Genomic DNA, 16,421 nt, shown 5'->3' with positions numbered 1-16,421 from the left:
TTTTAGTGTTTGAATTGGGATAGAGCTTAGAATAAAAGTCAGGTGCTTTCTTATTTCTTTTCAAAAAAGTCAGAAATCTTTAAGTGTTTACTTGAAAGAATCAAAAAACAGTATGATCCAATGGAAAAGAGCATGAGTTTTGCTCTCAGACATACTTGATTTCAACTTCATTTAAATGTATTTATTCAACATATATTTATTGAGTCACTACCATGTTCTAAGTAGTACACCAGGCCCTGGAGATAAAATGATGAACAAAACAGATGCAGTTCCGTTTTCATGCAACTTACAGTCTATTGTAGAGATTTAATTTAAAAAGTAATCGCCCACAAACACATAATGACATGTGCTATGAAGAAAAAAAAAGTGCTGGGGGCTTGGAGAGCAAAAATAAGGGGTCCTGAGCCAGTCTGGGTGAGAACAGAAAATGAGTTCTTAAAGAGAGTGTTCAGGCTCCTTTTTAAAAGTTGAGGAAGCACAAACTGGGGGCAGCTGTCCACGCCTAGGGCATAACATGTACAGAAGCCCTGTGGCAAGGGCAAGGCAACAAACAAGCAAAGAGCAACTCTGAGGTATCCGTAGTTAGAAAGAAAGTCCATCACTTACTTTCTAAGGAAATCAGTTGCAAGTTACTTGATCCCCTTAAATTTCAGGCTCTGACAAGGCAGGACATTATAATAATTAAATGAGTTCAGGTACATAAAAGGGCCTGACATCTAGTAGATGCTGAATAAAACTAAGATCTCCATCTCTGTCACTAGCTGAATTTCTACTAAGCCATGCTCCTTGTTTTTCTATCACTGAAAGCACTAGTTTTAGAAATAATGGAACTTTTCTTATGATTGACTGTCTGATACTCCATGTGCCAACTCAAAGCAATCTCATGTTTATTTATTTAAGGTATTCTTAGTCTTGTCACTCATTTCTCAGATCAACTAGTTAGTTTTCATTCTTATCCCCTCTCATTATATTGAACACGATGCCTTTTCTTATCAAAGGTCACTATCTTCATGAACCTACTACCCTGGTCTACTAGTCAGGGTTCTCCAGGGAAACAGAACCAACAGGATATATGGGTGTGTATATATGTGTGCATGTATGTGTGTTTGTGGGTGTGGGTCTGTGCGTGGAGAAAGAGAGAGACAGAGACAGATTTAAGGAATTGGCTCATGCAATTGTGGGGGCTAGCAAGTCTGAAATCTTCAGGGCAAGCCAAAGGCTGGAGACCCAAGAAAGAGTTGGTATTATGTCTTGAGTCTGAAGACAGTCTGGAAGCTGAATTCCCTGTTTCCCAGGAGACCTCAGTCTTTTCTCTTCAGGCCTTCGACTGATTGGAGGAGAACTCCACACTCCCGTTATGGAGGGTAATCGACTTTACTCAAAGTCTACTGACTTAAATGTTAATCACGTTTAAAAACCAGCTTCACAGAAACATCTAGACTGACGTTTAACCAAAAACTAGCTATCATGGCCTAGCCAAGTTGACATAGAAAGTAACCATCACACCTGGCCATGCCAATTCTGCATGACCTCAGCTTTACTCAAAGACTGATGCCTCTTGTGAGGGCCTGGGTCTCTGATGTGTCCTGGAGACCAAGCTACTTGACAGAGACAGAGACATGAGCACAGTACGTGATCCCCAAGGATCCCCATTTCCAAGGCATATATATGAATGCAAGACATCAGGGAAGGCAATGGGAGGGAGCAGGGTTCCTACATGAGCAGGGAAGGGGAACGTCACAAGGATAGTGACAATCAAGAAAGGACAGCTACAAACCCTGGCTGTGAGGAGACCAGGAGGAGAAAGGGGTGATCCCTTTCCTCACTCCCCTAAGGGTCATGGCCCACACTCCTACGACAAAGACAGGTTCACGAGAGAAGAGAATAGCAAATTTATTTTATCAAAGTTTTACAGGACGTGGGAGCCTTCACAATGAAGACCCAAGACCCAGGGAAAAGTGTCCATTTTTAATCTTAGATTCCGCGAAGAGTGGACAGCCATGTTGAAATGCAATTGGATAAAAAAGGAATAATCTAACAGTAACAGACAGGGGGGAACCGAGCAAGGCCTGTCTGTTCAGATTCTTGGCCCCTTTGTGTAGCGTTCTTTCCTTCTGGATATCAGGCAGGAGTCCTCTGGAATGAGGTCTTATGACTATTGGACATATTAGGTCAGATAATCTCTTCTGACCAGATCCTAGACAAAAAGGTGGGGAAGATTAAAGTCGTATTTCTACATCTTATAGTTTGCTTGCAGGAAAGAGGTTCTCCTTTCTATGACCCACCTTAAGGAAAGAGGAATTCTAGTTTATGTGACTCATTTTAGAGGAGAAAGAGGAGCAGGAGACAGAAAGGCAAGAGAAAGTCAGAGAGAGACTTTGCTTCTGAGGCTGTTTCTGAGTCATTCCAGTTTCCATAGTTCAAAGTACGCATCACACGAAAGTGCCATACTCTGGGAGGTCTCAATTTCTTGGCCCTTAACAAGACAAAAAGTTAACTGAGTTCCTATAGAAACACTCTTAGCCGAATGATATCCCAGTTCTCAATAAGTCCTAAATATGCAGCTGTGGTTATGCCTGAAGACTGTGCCAAGACTTCAAGATTTATGACCGTAAGGTTCCTGTTTTTTCATATGATTATATGTCCTTATATGAAGTCTCTGAGCCAGATTTTCTGAGTGCAGACCTCGGCTTCCCTCCCTACTAATTTTGGACAATTAATTTGACAATGTGAGCCCTAGTTTTCATAACTGTAAAATGGAAAAAATAGTATTACTTACTTTAAGTTTGTAGTGAAAATCAAGTAAGATAATCAATATATCTAAAGCATTGTGCATGGCCAGTAGAAATTGTTTAATGAATGTTTGCAGTTATCATAAATTCTGGCCATCTCTTCCATAACTTCCATCTGGAAAGTTAACCTCTGGCCACTACAAATGCCTCTTATGTCTGCATATGTACATGATACTTTTCAAAGTTATTCATATGTTAGTATGTTCCTATTATATTTCATTTGTATTTGTCCTGTACCTTCCATATTTCTCATTAAAAGGTAAGAACTGGTGGAAAGCGGGAGATATTGGTCAAAGGGTACAAACTTTCAGTTCTAAGATGCATAAGTTCTGGATAATGTACAGCATGGTGACTGTAGTTTAGATAATAACATATTGTGTGCTTGAAATTTGCTAAGAGAATAAACCTCTAGTGTCTCATCATACACACTCACAAAAGTAACTATATGTGAGGTGATGGATTTGTTAATTAGCTTGATTGTGGTAATCATTTCACAATGTGTACATACATCAAAACATTATATTGTCTACTTTAAATATATATTTTTTATTTGTCAATTATACCTCAATAAAGCTGGTAGAAAATTAAAATATTTTAAAAACCCATCTTCAAAAAAGTAAAAATAAGCAAGTAAATAAATGATAAGAAATTATAATGTCTTTCATACTCCTATAATGTCTCACAATTCCTAGTGACTACTATTCAGGTTAGCAAGCATTTATTGAGAATATATCAGGTTTAGGGGCCCATACCAGGGTGCTACTCACTACAATGGACTAATGTGTGTATCAATATAAGGGATGTTTTCCTGAAGTAATTATGCCAAATCTCAGCACCAAAGTGACAATGCAGTAATATAAATCTGGAGGCCATACAACAGGCTGATTATTTGCAGAGGGATATAGACTGCAAAGGCAAGTTCAGTATTCAGCAAACTACACTCATTTTTCAACATTCATGAAATGCCTGCTCCAGGCATGCAGGATACTCTGCTAGGTCCAGACTCCTTAGCTGCAAAGGTGTCATTAGACTTGCTATAAAGATGTATTCTCTGTTTATTCATTTTTGTTTGGGGAGGTGATCTCATGATTATAAATTTTTATTAGTTACTAATAACACTCTTGACACTAAACAAACACAGTGAGTTGCTAATCACAGAAAGGGTCATTTATTTTCTATTTTGGGTCACTTATTTTCTCTGTTGAGGGAAAGGAACATGACAGCTCTCTGTTAATAATGCCAAATTCAAAAATCCATTTTCTTCTTAAAATCTGAGTATCACGTCCCTTCTAACCACACCTTCCCTTTTAAAGTTAGTATTGACGTCTCACCTCATATTTTGCAAGACCTTCCTTAGCAAGTAAAACATGCCACTTGCAGAAATCAAAAAGATGAAGGAAAACTGAACAACCACAACCAGTTTCTATGGGCAGAGGGGTAGATTCTGCTTGCAGAGTTGCAACATGCATTCTCCCTGGGCCCTCCTTCCCTACAGAACCTAGAAGCAGAACAATATATCTTCCCATGAATATATTATCAGGACTCGCTTGACGATCTTGCTGTTGACAATATTGGTTGTACACTTCACTCTCCTCCTGTGGTCCAAAACCAGATTCAATACCCCTGGGCCCCTACCGGGGCTGTACAGCAGCTGAAGGGCCAACTGCCAATGGGTCTGGCACAGAGTCTTTCCAGCCTCGGCACCTGACTTCCCGGCTGCCTCCCTTTCAGTCTCATTGGTTGATGAGGCAGCTGTGATTCTGACAATGAGCTTGGTGTTGGGTCAAGTTTTCTGTTTGGCTGACATACTCCCTTAGATGCCATTTTCCTTGACTCACCCTTGATTACAGGGACTGCTCTCTATTACCTTTTAAAATAATGATATCCATAAGCAAAGCTTTGGATTAGCATTTTTGATAAAATTACCCATTACTGATTTTTTTTCAATGCTGAAATGCATAAAGTAGGGCTAGAGCCAGCCTAAACCTAGTGCTTAACCCAGTAGTATATTAAATATCATTGGTAACTTCAGAATAAAATGCAGAACTTCCCTCCCTAGGAACCTGGAATGCAATGTTTGCCCATGTAAGCAGTTTGTAAGTGCAAATGTGAGTAAGTGTTTTTATATATTGCAAAGGTTGAGAGAATCCTCCTTCTATAAAAAATAAAAAGCTTTAAAAGAATAAACATTCATGTTCTAATATAGAGAATGTGAAATAAAAATAATTATAACTCTATTGATAAAAAGTGCTTTTATTCAACAGTTAAATCACTTGCAAAATTTGCTTATATAGGAAAAAACTCTCAGTGTCGTAGCTTTCTTTATCATAGAACACCAGCCTCCCTCAAACACCAACTGTGATAATTAATGTCCGTATTATGAACATTCTATGTGATACAATTTGTTTCTACTTTGTTAAAAAAAAAAAGGCCAAATTGACTGCCAGTACTTGAGATTCTGAAAATAATACTACATATGTTGATAAAATAATTCACTGCTGTTATTAATTTTCCAATTATATTTTGATATTTTTAAAAAACTATCTATTGTTATACACTTTTATAACATATCTAAAAATTACAGATACATAAAATAGAAATCGAGATTCCCACCCACAGAAACTCTCATATAAACAACCTGGTGAATAACTCTTCAGATTTCCTCTCCAAGTCTTCTAATATGTATGTAACTTTTATCAGAATGACACCATACTATACCTTCTGTTTGTGACTTCATTTTTTTATGTCCAATAATTCTTGGACATCTTTTCCATTTGAAGCTGTCTAAAACTGTCTCATTCTTGGAATCTCTATGGGCATTCTAGTAGAAGGGATACGATTGCAGGCTTTGGGACCAAATGGCGTAGCTGCATTTGAATCCTAGCCCCAGCGTTAGTAATTCTGTGACTTTGACAAGTTACTTAATTTATCTGTGCTTTGCTTTCTAAACCCATAAAATGTCAAATTAATAACATCTACCCAAAGTGGTTGCCATGTCCATTAACTAGTTGCTTCTTGACATTTCATAGGCATGAAACAACAATAGTACTGTTACCAAGGATATCTGATATCTTATTAACAATCGCACATTGATGGACATTTAGACGGACCACGATTTTTTATTCTCATGCATAATGCTCTAATGAACATTCTTCTAAGTACAGCTATACCAATTTTGTGAGTATCCCCAGAGGCTAAATTTTTGAAAGTATCATTTTTTAATCAAAGGTGATCTACATTTTAAAAATGATAAATATTGCAAGAGTAACCATCTCCAAAATTGTAACCATTTATACTATAAATAAGAGTGATGAGGGTAAATTTTGGATTATGAGAAATACTTTATTAAGCCTTTTGCCCACACATTAAAAATGCATAGTTTTTGTTTGTTTGTTTGTTTGTTTTCACAAAGGAGCAGAGGATTACTGGAACACAACATATCAAGTAACATTTGTATTATATTATCCATAAAAATCCAAAACTTTTTTCATAATTTCCCCCATTCTCACAGTTCTGCAAGTCTTTGAGCCCTATTTCTCCAGAGAAAGAATTCATGGCACCTTATCTTCATATAATCAGTTATTATTAAATGCAGAAAATAACATTCCACTAGACAGCTACTCATAAAGATCTACAAATCAGATGTGTAACAAATGTTTATGGAAATTAATCAATCAAGATATGAAACAATTACGTCATGTTCTACAGGTATGGTAACATTATTCCTCAAACCCAGACTGAAAACATTCTCTGACAACTCTACCACATATTCAGAATTGAGATTGTTCAAGACTGGTTTTCTGTAGTTACATGAGAGCCCAAAGGGGCGAAACCACCCTGAGATGGATGAGCCTCTGAGGTCTAGTAATATGTGGCACGTGAGAGAATATGCCCTAGAATCACAGTGGAACTAAATGGCAAACATTTTACAACTTCTGGAAACATATATTTCTTTCTAGTTCTGTGGTATAAAGCTAATTTGAGGCTTTGTCACAGATAGTAACATCTGATACAAAGAAGTAACATCAGAATAAGGTGATTTCTATTTATCAACATAGAATTTAAAAAATTTGTTAATAATGAAGAGGCTTTACATCAGGTTAATAGAAAGGTAAAGATAAATGTTCACACAGGAGAAGTGGTCCATAGCTATACTTGTTCTTCCTACATACAGCAGCAAATATTGTGTTCTTTATGAAGTTTTATTTGCTTTTCATGCTTACTGTTGTTTTCATGTTCTAAAATCTCTGCACGATGGAGTTTGCAAATGAAGTAAAGGTATCTAAATATTATAATTGGGAATTTTCTTAGAATTATTTTATCCTTTCTAAAAATAGGTTAATATTTGACATTAACATTTTTCAACTTAAAATACAAAATTGTTCTAAAACTAGGAGTTGAGAGTTAAACAGAAAATTAATGCATATATTCATTTTTAAAAAGATTTCCAGAAACAGTATTTGTTTTAGCTAGTTTTATGTTTAACACCTTTTAAGCATGAATCAATTCTCTACTTCTCTCTTTACCTGGTCTTTTAAACTAAGATTTTTCTGTAATTACATAAGCCTAATTCTTTGGAAATAATGTCCAGTTAGCATAATTGGCATTATAGAGTTTTAAAGTACATTATAGAATATTCTGTCACTAGACACTAAATTGAAATTTTAAGGAAAATGATGGAAATTGCTGTAAGGGAAAAAAGTAGCCTTTTAAATCTAATTTGTTATGCACTGCAGTAGGGTAATGGATGCAATGAAATTTCTTTTATTGAGTTCCCATGTCCAAAAGGTATTTAGGTAGCAAAGGATGTTAAGCAGACCCCCTGCCATCCCCCTTTAACTGAAGATAGCAGGAAATAAGGTATATAGGTTTGTGTCCTCCTGATTTTTATTTCCTCAGGAGTACAACTTCTGCAAAGGACACCTTAGGCTGCTTAGCGATCACAAAGGGTACACTAGAACCCCTCGCTGTCTGCTTGAATAGCACGATCTGAAGGGTGGCTGAAGCCATACAGGGAGTTAAATCCTTCAGGTGGGTCTTTTCAAATTCCAATAGTGAGGAGTTACTGGAGAATTGGTAAGGATTTCACTAGGCCCCAGCAGGTTTGAGATCAAAAGCTTCAGTTAAATAAAAGCCTATTGGGAAATCTTAAAACCTCTTTGTAATGTAACTTTAAAAAGTTAATACAAAGAAACCTTAGACTGAAGCCAGTAACAGCATGAACAAAGAGTATATCAAAACTGATTCCATTAAGAGAAAGCGGACATACAAATTCACTTAATTTAAAGAGCAATCCAGTTATATTTCTGTGCGAGAGAATAGAACTTACACCATACCATCCAGCCCATTTAGAAGATGTGCTCATTTCTTGCTACATATGCCAGACTTCATTCTTTGTCATTCTGATATGTTTTTTAAACAACATATATATTCATTTTCTGAAAGAAGAAAGAGTGATGTGCATCTAAACTCACTCCTAAAGAAGATACTTTTAAAACAAATAAAAATTAAAGTTGATGGAGACCCATCAGTCAGCTGGTTATCTCTTTTTCATGGTGTCAAACTGCTAATTGCCCGTCCTCCTTAAAATAATAGACCTTCAATTGATATTGATTGGTAGATCATTAATGAGTGCATTAATTATAATGTAATTTTTATAATGAATACTAACCCATTCCTTGGCAAGTCACACCCTTTTATTAACTGAAGTCACTCATTAATGGTTTAGTGGGGGAAAAATGAACTTTATTTGATTCTGAGGTCTGAATTTTGCATTGGTTTTGAATTCTTCAGAACACTTGTACTGAAATGTCTCATATACTCAATGTCTTTTAGACTTTTGTATTAGGCATGTGAGATGGGTAGCTTAGACACTATTGTCTTTTTTTCAACAAATAGGGATACTGGAACACACTTAGCACATAATGTGATCTGGAATGCACAGTCATTTAACGAAAGCTTGGACTAGATAGACCCTCTGCAGCTTGATTTAAGCCTAGAAACTGTTCAACTGGACAGTGTGTCACTGGTCTCACAGATTTCAGAATGTAATTCGAGCTAAGTTGCACATAGCTGGATTCATCCCAAAGAACTCTTTTTCCAAGTGGTCATTACTAACAACAAATGTCCTGACATTTTCATAGTGATAGATGAAGAAACTGAGGCACTTGTACTCACATTTAAAATTTCAGTTCCTTTCTCTCTTCTGTTCTTTAGTTGTCTTGTCTTTTACTTCTCCTCTTCTACCTAATTTTCTTTCTTTTGTTTTGCATTTTTTAATAGAGACATGGTCTGGCTATGTTGCCCAGGCTGGTCTCAAACTCCTGGCCTCAAGTGATCCTCCCATCTTAGCCTCTCAAAGTGCTGGGATTACAGTCATACCTCTTTCCTTCACTCAGTGCGTCATCTGATTAATGACAGGAAAATGAGAAAAGGAGAGTGGGAGTTCTATCATTCTCTGTGCATAAGATATGAAAACCTTTACAAAGGGGGCAAGTACTTCCTGAATAAACGATTCCAATACTTTTTTTTTTTCCAAGTACCATCATCACTTCAAAGATATGAACAGGTCGGGTGTGGTGGCTCACGCCTGTAATCCCAGCACTTTAGGAGGCCAAAGCCGGTGGATCACCTGAGGTCGGGAGTTGGAGACCAGCCTGACCAACATGGAGAAAGAACCCCCCCCCCTTCTACTAAAAATACGAAATCAGTCGGGCGTGGTGGTGCATGCCGGTAATCCCAGCTACTCTGGAGGCTAAGGCAGGAGAATCCTTTGAACCTGGCAGGTGGAGATTGCGGTAAGCCGAGATCGTGCCATTACACTCCAGACAGGGCAACAAGAGCAAAACTCCATCTCAAAAAAAAAAAAAAGAAAAAAGAAAAAAGACACCAACTAACTGGCTCCACTGAAAGTGTTACAGTAGGTAGTCAGGTAGACATGAGCAGAGAAGGAGATGCCGCCGCCCTCCCAGGAATGTCAGGTGATGACCAGGCAGTTTGTAGGCTGTCGCTCTAAAATAATAATTGGTTGCAGCTGGTGCCAGGGAGCGGTCGTCTCCCATTAGATAGAAACACCTGAAACTGGTGATCAGCAGCGTCCGGATAAGATCTCAGGAGTTGGGCGAGTGGGCTTAAGCATACACACTAAGAGACAAAATGGTAGAGTTTAACTGGTATATAACCTTCTTCTAGGAACACCGGACTGGTAAGGGAAAAATGCCTCAAGTCACTAACAGACAAAATGTCACAGTTTAAACACTCAACTGGTAAGGGAGAACACACCTCAAGTGAGCATGCGCATAACTCCAGTAAACACACTGCAAATACAGCCCCTCCCGAGTGCTGGCAGGCCACTGTGCATGTAGACAGCCCACCCCAAGAGAAGAATCAGGGGAGAAGGGACGCAACCCGCCGAAGCATGCCAATGTATAAAACCCCAAGTCAGAGGTCAAACCACACACTCGACTGTCTCAAGTCGCCTGCTTGGCCCTCTTCTAAGTGCACTTCATTTCCTTCTATTCCTGCTCAGAAAACTTTGTAATGAACTTTCGCTCCTGCTCTAAAACTTGCCTTGGTCTCTCACTCTGCCTTATGCCCCTCGGTCAAACTCCTTCTGAGGAGGCAATAACTGAGATTGCTGCAGACCTGTACAGATTCGCTGCTGCTAACAAAACCAACAGATGCAATACGTTTGTGACAATTCTGCTTCTGCACATAGTCTCTGGTAAAATACCCTTTAGTGGTGTGCATTCTACCCTGTAGGGGTGTGCCGTCAAACGTCGGGAATTAGCTTTTATTGATGTCTGTTCTGACGAAATGTTGACTTGGATAGTTGCTCTTTCATCCAATTTGCTATTTGTGATAAGTAAAAAAACGTCAAAGCAGTAATAAAAGGTGTATGTGGTTACTAAATCTTTGCTTCCTGGGTATGCATGTATGAGTATGCATTCTGTAAGTGTATTTACATATATATTCTATATGAATTACATATATGTTCCTACAAATATAGTTAACCTATGATTGTTGTTAGAATACAAACATTTTACTCTTAACACTGAGTGCTCAGTGGAAACTATGTGACTGGCTTATCTTGGATACTCTGGGTACTTTACAAACACACAAAGACCTTATTATGCCTGAAGTTATTACTTACTTGTTTAGTGTGCTTCGAATTTTTAAATTCATTCCGATGTACCACTGCATATTCTAGTATTTGAATGTGAGTCTTAAATTCCAAAAGTTCGAAAAGCACTACTCCAGCAATGACTATCTTGACTGAATGCCAAAGTATTTTTTTGAATACTTGGCACACCATCAGCAAGACTCTGGGCCTTATGGAGATGATATTAAAAGTATATGCCATAAAATCAGTTTCAAGATATTTGTAATTTTGTAGTGGATGGAATACCTGCAGAGATGACACACATATTAATGAATTGTTTCATAATTTTAAATTGATCACTCTCTTCTGTGATCCCCCTTTGTCTTGCATCTACTCTAACAGAGCATCTGTAAACCTTATTTCATGTGAAATTCATGTCTTTTTCATTTGAGTCAGAGATTGTCTCATTTATCTGTTTCTTTAGTGACAACCACAGTGCTAGACACATGATAGGTGCTTAATAAATGCTAACTGATCTAAGAAATAAAAAATAGATGAGCCACTGGAGGACAAAATGAAACAGATGATTATGTGTTGAATTTTTTTTCAGTGTCCAAAAGAGAAAAGACAAAAATTAATATCTAGAATTTTTTCAAAGTGAAAATAGCTATTTTCTGACTAATAAATAATACATGCTTGCTGCAAAATATTCAAATATCTCCCAATAATTTCTGTGTTAGAGAAAACCAGTTTTAATGATTTGGTGTAGGTGTATGCTCTCAGTAGCTTGCCCATGCTTATATAGGGTTGTCATTTTTTAAAACAAAGTTGGAGCCATAGTGTGTGTGTGTGTGTGTGTGTGTGTGTATGTGTGTGTAGTTAATACTAATTAAAAATTAATAATAGATTGCTGATACCTCTCTATGGTACAAATGTTTCTCATTAACTGGCTATTGTCGCCTTTATTTTGTATAATTCATAATGTATTTAAATCTATTGACAGATATTTAGATTGCATAAATTTTTTACTCTTATAAACAGTGCTTTCATAAACATCTTTTAACATCTTTGCAAGTTCAGATTTATTTTCTTGGCATAAATTTGTAGACATGAAATGGACTTACAATGTTGAAGTAGTTTGTCAAATTGCTCTCCAAGACGATTGTGCCAATTTACACTCCCACCAACTGTGCATGAGCCATTTTCCTTATAATCTAAACGGAGTATAATTCATTTTAAAACATTTGTTAATCTAATAAAAAGGTATTTTTTTCATTATTGTTTTAAATCCTAGAGTACTTGGGAACTTTCAAACAAATAAATTCTTGATAAATCACACCTGGCCCACCCAGGGACCATGTTCGGTACCAAACTGACTTCCTTCTGCCAGCCAGCTCCTGACTGGGTTGTCTCTACACCAGCAGGAGATAGGAATCAATGAAACAGTACATTAGTAATATTAGGTTAAAAACACTCAGCAGAGATTGAATACATGTATTAAATCTCAAAATAAAAAGTGTTTGATTATTGACTGTTGTAAATACTTTTCATCACTGTTGGCCTCTATAAATGTGGATGATTGAGTAAATAATAAAATATTTCACAAATTATATAACCCTCTTGTAATACCTATTCTTCAAATCATCGCCGAAGACAATCTACCTCTCAATTTTTCAAGGTTCTAGTAGCATTGACAAAAATTCTACCCCAAAGCCTAGAATTCAACAAGCTGCCAACATAACGTGAGGATGTGAGAAAGAATCTGTAAAGCAAGACAGGTGTGTCTATGTAGCACTGGTGACATTAATACATATCATATGATATTTCCATAGTCCCAGTATGTCAAAACTTGCATTGGAAAAAGAAAGGGCAGCTTTATACTTCAACACTGTACAATCCTAACCCAAAGTGTAAACACTGGTCAATATTCTTACCCATGAGTGATGGTAGGATCTTTACTGGAAGGTCATAGAGACTGGATTGCGCATAGGTCTTTGTGGACCTGGTCAGCATTTCCACAAAACCTGCCAGTAGTATGAAACCTTCTATATTTTGAAGGCTCAACTGTGACGATGCCTAGCCCCCTGCACTATTTTACTAGTCACTACAAAAGAAGCTGTGCAGTCGGCCCTCTACACTTGTGGGTTCCACATCTGTGAACTCAACCAGTCAAGGATAGAAAATACTCGGTAAATAAATAAGTAGATAAAAATAATACAATGATTAAAAAATACAAATTTTAAAAACCACCACAGTATAACAACTATTTCCACAGTATTTACATTGTATTAGGTATTATCAGTAATCTAGAGATGTGCACAGGTTATATGCAAATACTACCCCATTTTATGATACAAAAGGACTTGACCATCAGTAGATTTTAGTATCTGCATGGGTCCTGGAACCAATTCCCTTGATACCAAGGGACAACTCTAGGTGTGTTAGTTGTCTATTCCTGTGTAACAAATAAACCCAAAGTTTAGTGGCTTAAAACCACAAACATGTATTACTCCACGGACTCCGTGGATTTGGAATCTGGGCACAGCTTAGCAGGGTCCTCTGCTTTAGGGTCTCTTACAAGACTGCAATTCAGATATCAGCTGGTGGCACAGTCACATCAAAGTTCAACTGAGACAGGATCCCCTTCCAAGCCTTGCGGTAACTGAGCAGGATTCTGTTCCTCATAGGTGACTGGAAAGAGGGTCTCAGTTCCTCCCTGGCTGTTGGCCAGGGGCTTCCCTCAGATTCTTGCCATATGGGGCTTTCTAACATGGAAATGCACCTCATCAAAGCCAGCAAGAGAGAAAGGGACTCTGCTAGCAAGACTGAAAACATAGTCTTTTATAACCTAATTTTTGAAGTGGCATCCAATAACTCTGGCTGTATTCTATTCAGTAGAAAGAAGTCACTAGGACCAGTCCACATTCAAAGGGAGGGGATTCCAAAAGATCAGGAATACCAGGAGACAGAGAACATTGGGGCCATTTCAGAAGTCTGACTATCACAGCAATAATTGCTCAGTTGATAAAGGAGTAAAGGACACTGGGAAAGGAGGAAGGATGCCAGAGACATGATGAGTGAGGAATTCCTTGGGAAAAGGCTCATGATACTCTGGTGATGCAGACAATCAACAAACATGGTTGAATCTGGTATTAGCCTCCTTGGGAAAGCGTGTGAAGTCTCAGGTCAAGGTCGTAAAATCGTGTATTACTAAGTGAAGACGGCAAAACCTAAGACCAAGACAGTAACAAATAATAAATATCTTCAAAGAAGAGGGAAATTATTTCACAGTTGATGTAAAAATAGATCACAGTTCTGATTTCCTCAACATGCTGTGTCCATGAACCTTGACAATGTGAAATTAATGACATTCCAAAGACTCTGATTTTATATTTACCACATGTAAAAATGTCCACATGCCGTTATTTGTCATTTGTCAAGCTTAAATTCTGAGTTTTGTTGAGACCATAGAACTGGTGATAATCTAATGTTTGTCCTTACTTTCCACCTCTCTCTCACTATGATAAGATAGTTGGTTCAAACCAGATGTATATTTGGGATCATCAGACAAAATACAGAAAAGATTGCTTAGTGATCCAAACAGAGGGGCTCACACTCACAATATTTTTATTAGCATGGCTGTTCTAACAAGTTCAGCTAATCAGCTGAGTGTATGCATGTATGGGTTATATATGTGTTTTTATGATAACAAAAAAGAACAGAGATATAGAAGATACATCGTCTTGACAGGTTTTGCTTGGTTTTAATGCAAAAACTTACTAATTAATGCAAGTGTTGCAATCATTTTTATGACATTCCCCAAAGATGGCACTTTAAGGGTTATGCCATATGCTGATTGACAGCAGCCATAATTCCATACAATGAGACCGTATCATATTGTTTGAAGTGAGGTGATATTCATCTCTTGAAACTGATCAAACATACGATTGCATCAAACAGTATTACAATATAATCACACTGTATGTGGGGACTGCCAAAGTTGATCAACATGTTGTACTCTTTTCCCTTGGACTTCTCTAATCGCAGTTGTGACACACCATTGCATTTGCATTTTCCTTTAAGAACTGCAGAATCTAAGACAGAGAAAAAAATCTACATAAAATTGTGGTTTGGTTATGCTATGTGAGTGTACATTTGTAGACTGCTTTAGAATTACAAATTTGCTCCCACTAAGATCTCCCTAAGTATACAAATAAAAACCAAGAAAGGCCAAGACAAAAATATAAGATTCCAAACAGGGTAGAAAATAAATCCCATGCCCTTTATTTTTCTTCAATAAAAAGCAAACTTGGAGAACACGTCTTCTTTCAAACACTTGTCAGTTTCTGAAGCTCCCAATGATTTTTTTTTTCTTCTAATGTGCTTTGCTGTTTGGCAAAGCCACTTGCTTATTGACTGACCTTGGGACTATTTCAGCTGCAGAACAATAAAGTATATAAGAACCTATTCTTTTCCTACACTTCATTGCTGCTGTCTTGGAAAGCAGTGTGAAGATGGGCATGAAAGAATGAGGGTAGTTTGGCTTTCTACTAGGTGACTTTCCAGGTGAAGTCCTGAAACGCAATGGCTTTTAAATTGATGTACTTGAGGGATTTCCCTTTTATTATTCATTTGTCCATCCATCCGTCCATCCATCCATCCATCCATCCATCCCATCCATCCATCCATCTGTCTCATAACTTATAAAAGAGCCATTGGGGTATTTTTAGAACTCTGTTGAAGGTAGCTTACAGAGAAACAAGGGGACAAGTCATCATCTCTTCATGCTGACATCAACAGAGATATGTTGTTCATTCTGGTCCCCCAGTGTCAATTCAAGCAAGTCTCTGAGATGTTACCATCCTATCTAAACCCACCCTAACCCTAACCTTACTATACCCACTGTGAGGCCTCTTAGGCCAAATCCCACTCAGCATTTTTGGCCTACAGAAGCTATGTGACTTGTTTGGAGACCCATCAGAATGAGGGGAATGCAGAAACTTTCTCAGACTGGTTACCTGAACACCCCACATAATCACCTCTCTGGCGAGCACAGAGAAATTGGAATTGGTGAGGCTGAAGTCCTCCTTGGGTTCTCCCAAGATATAAGACCATGAGCTTTTTGCTGCCAGATTCTCCTGCCCTATGGGCATTTCTCCCAACTCAGGTGAGAGGGTCAGGGCACAAAGTCCTTTCATGGAGATGCCACCAACATCAAAGCTCTGTGCCCTGTGATTTCCTTCTTTTGTCCATGAAATTAATGTCATGTCTTGAGATCTTTAGGGCCTTCCTGTGTAATACACAAATGCCAAGGGGTTTGAAATTTAAAAAGCTAAGAACTGACTCTCTTTTCCTCTCTTTTTCTGCTGTAGCATTCATTGCTTACACAAGAAAAAAGCCTTAGCTACTGCCCAAAGGTGAATAAAGGTCATCACTTATCCTTTCTCTTGTTTCTTTGTCTTCTAGTTCATTCATTTTGTTGTTTGACATTTTAATTTCCTATTCTTAGAGTTTATAATTTTTTCCCT

Source organism: Trachypithecus francoisi, unplaced genomic scaffold (genome assembly GCF_009764315.1).
Source record: "Trachypithecus francoisi isolate TF-2019V2 unplaced genomic scaffold, Tfra_2.0 Lachesis_group13, whole genome shotgun sequence".
In the NCBI taxonomy this organism is placed as follows: Eukaryota; Metazoa; Chordata; class Mammalia; order Primates; family Cercopithecidae; genus Trachypithecus; species Trachypithecus francoisi.
The sequence above is the reverse complement of the archived record's forward strand: the minus strand, read 5'-3'. Positions refer to the sequence as shown.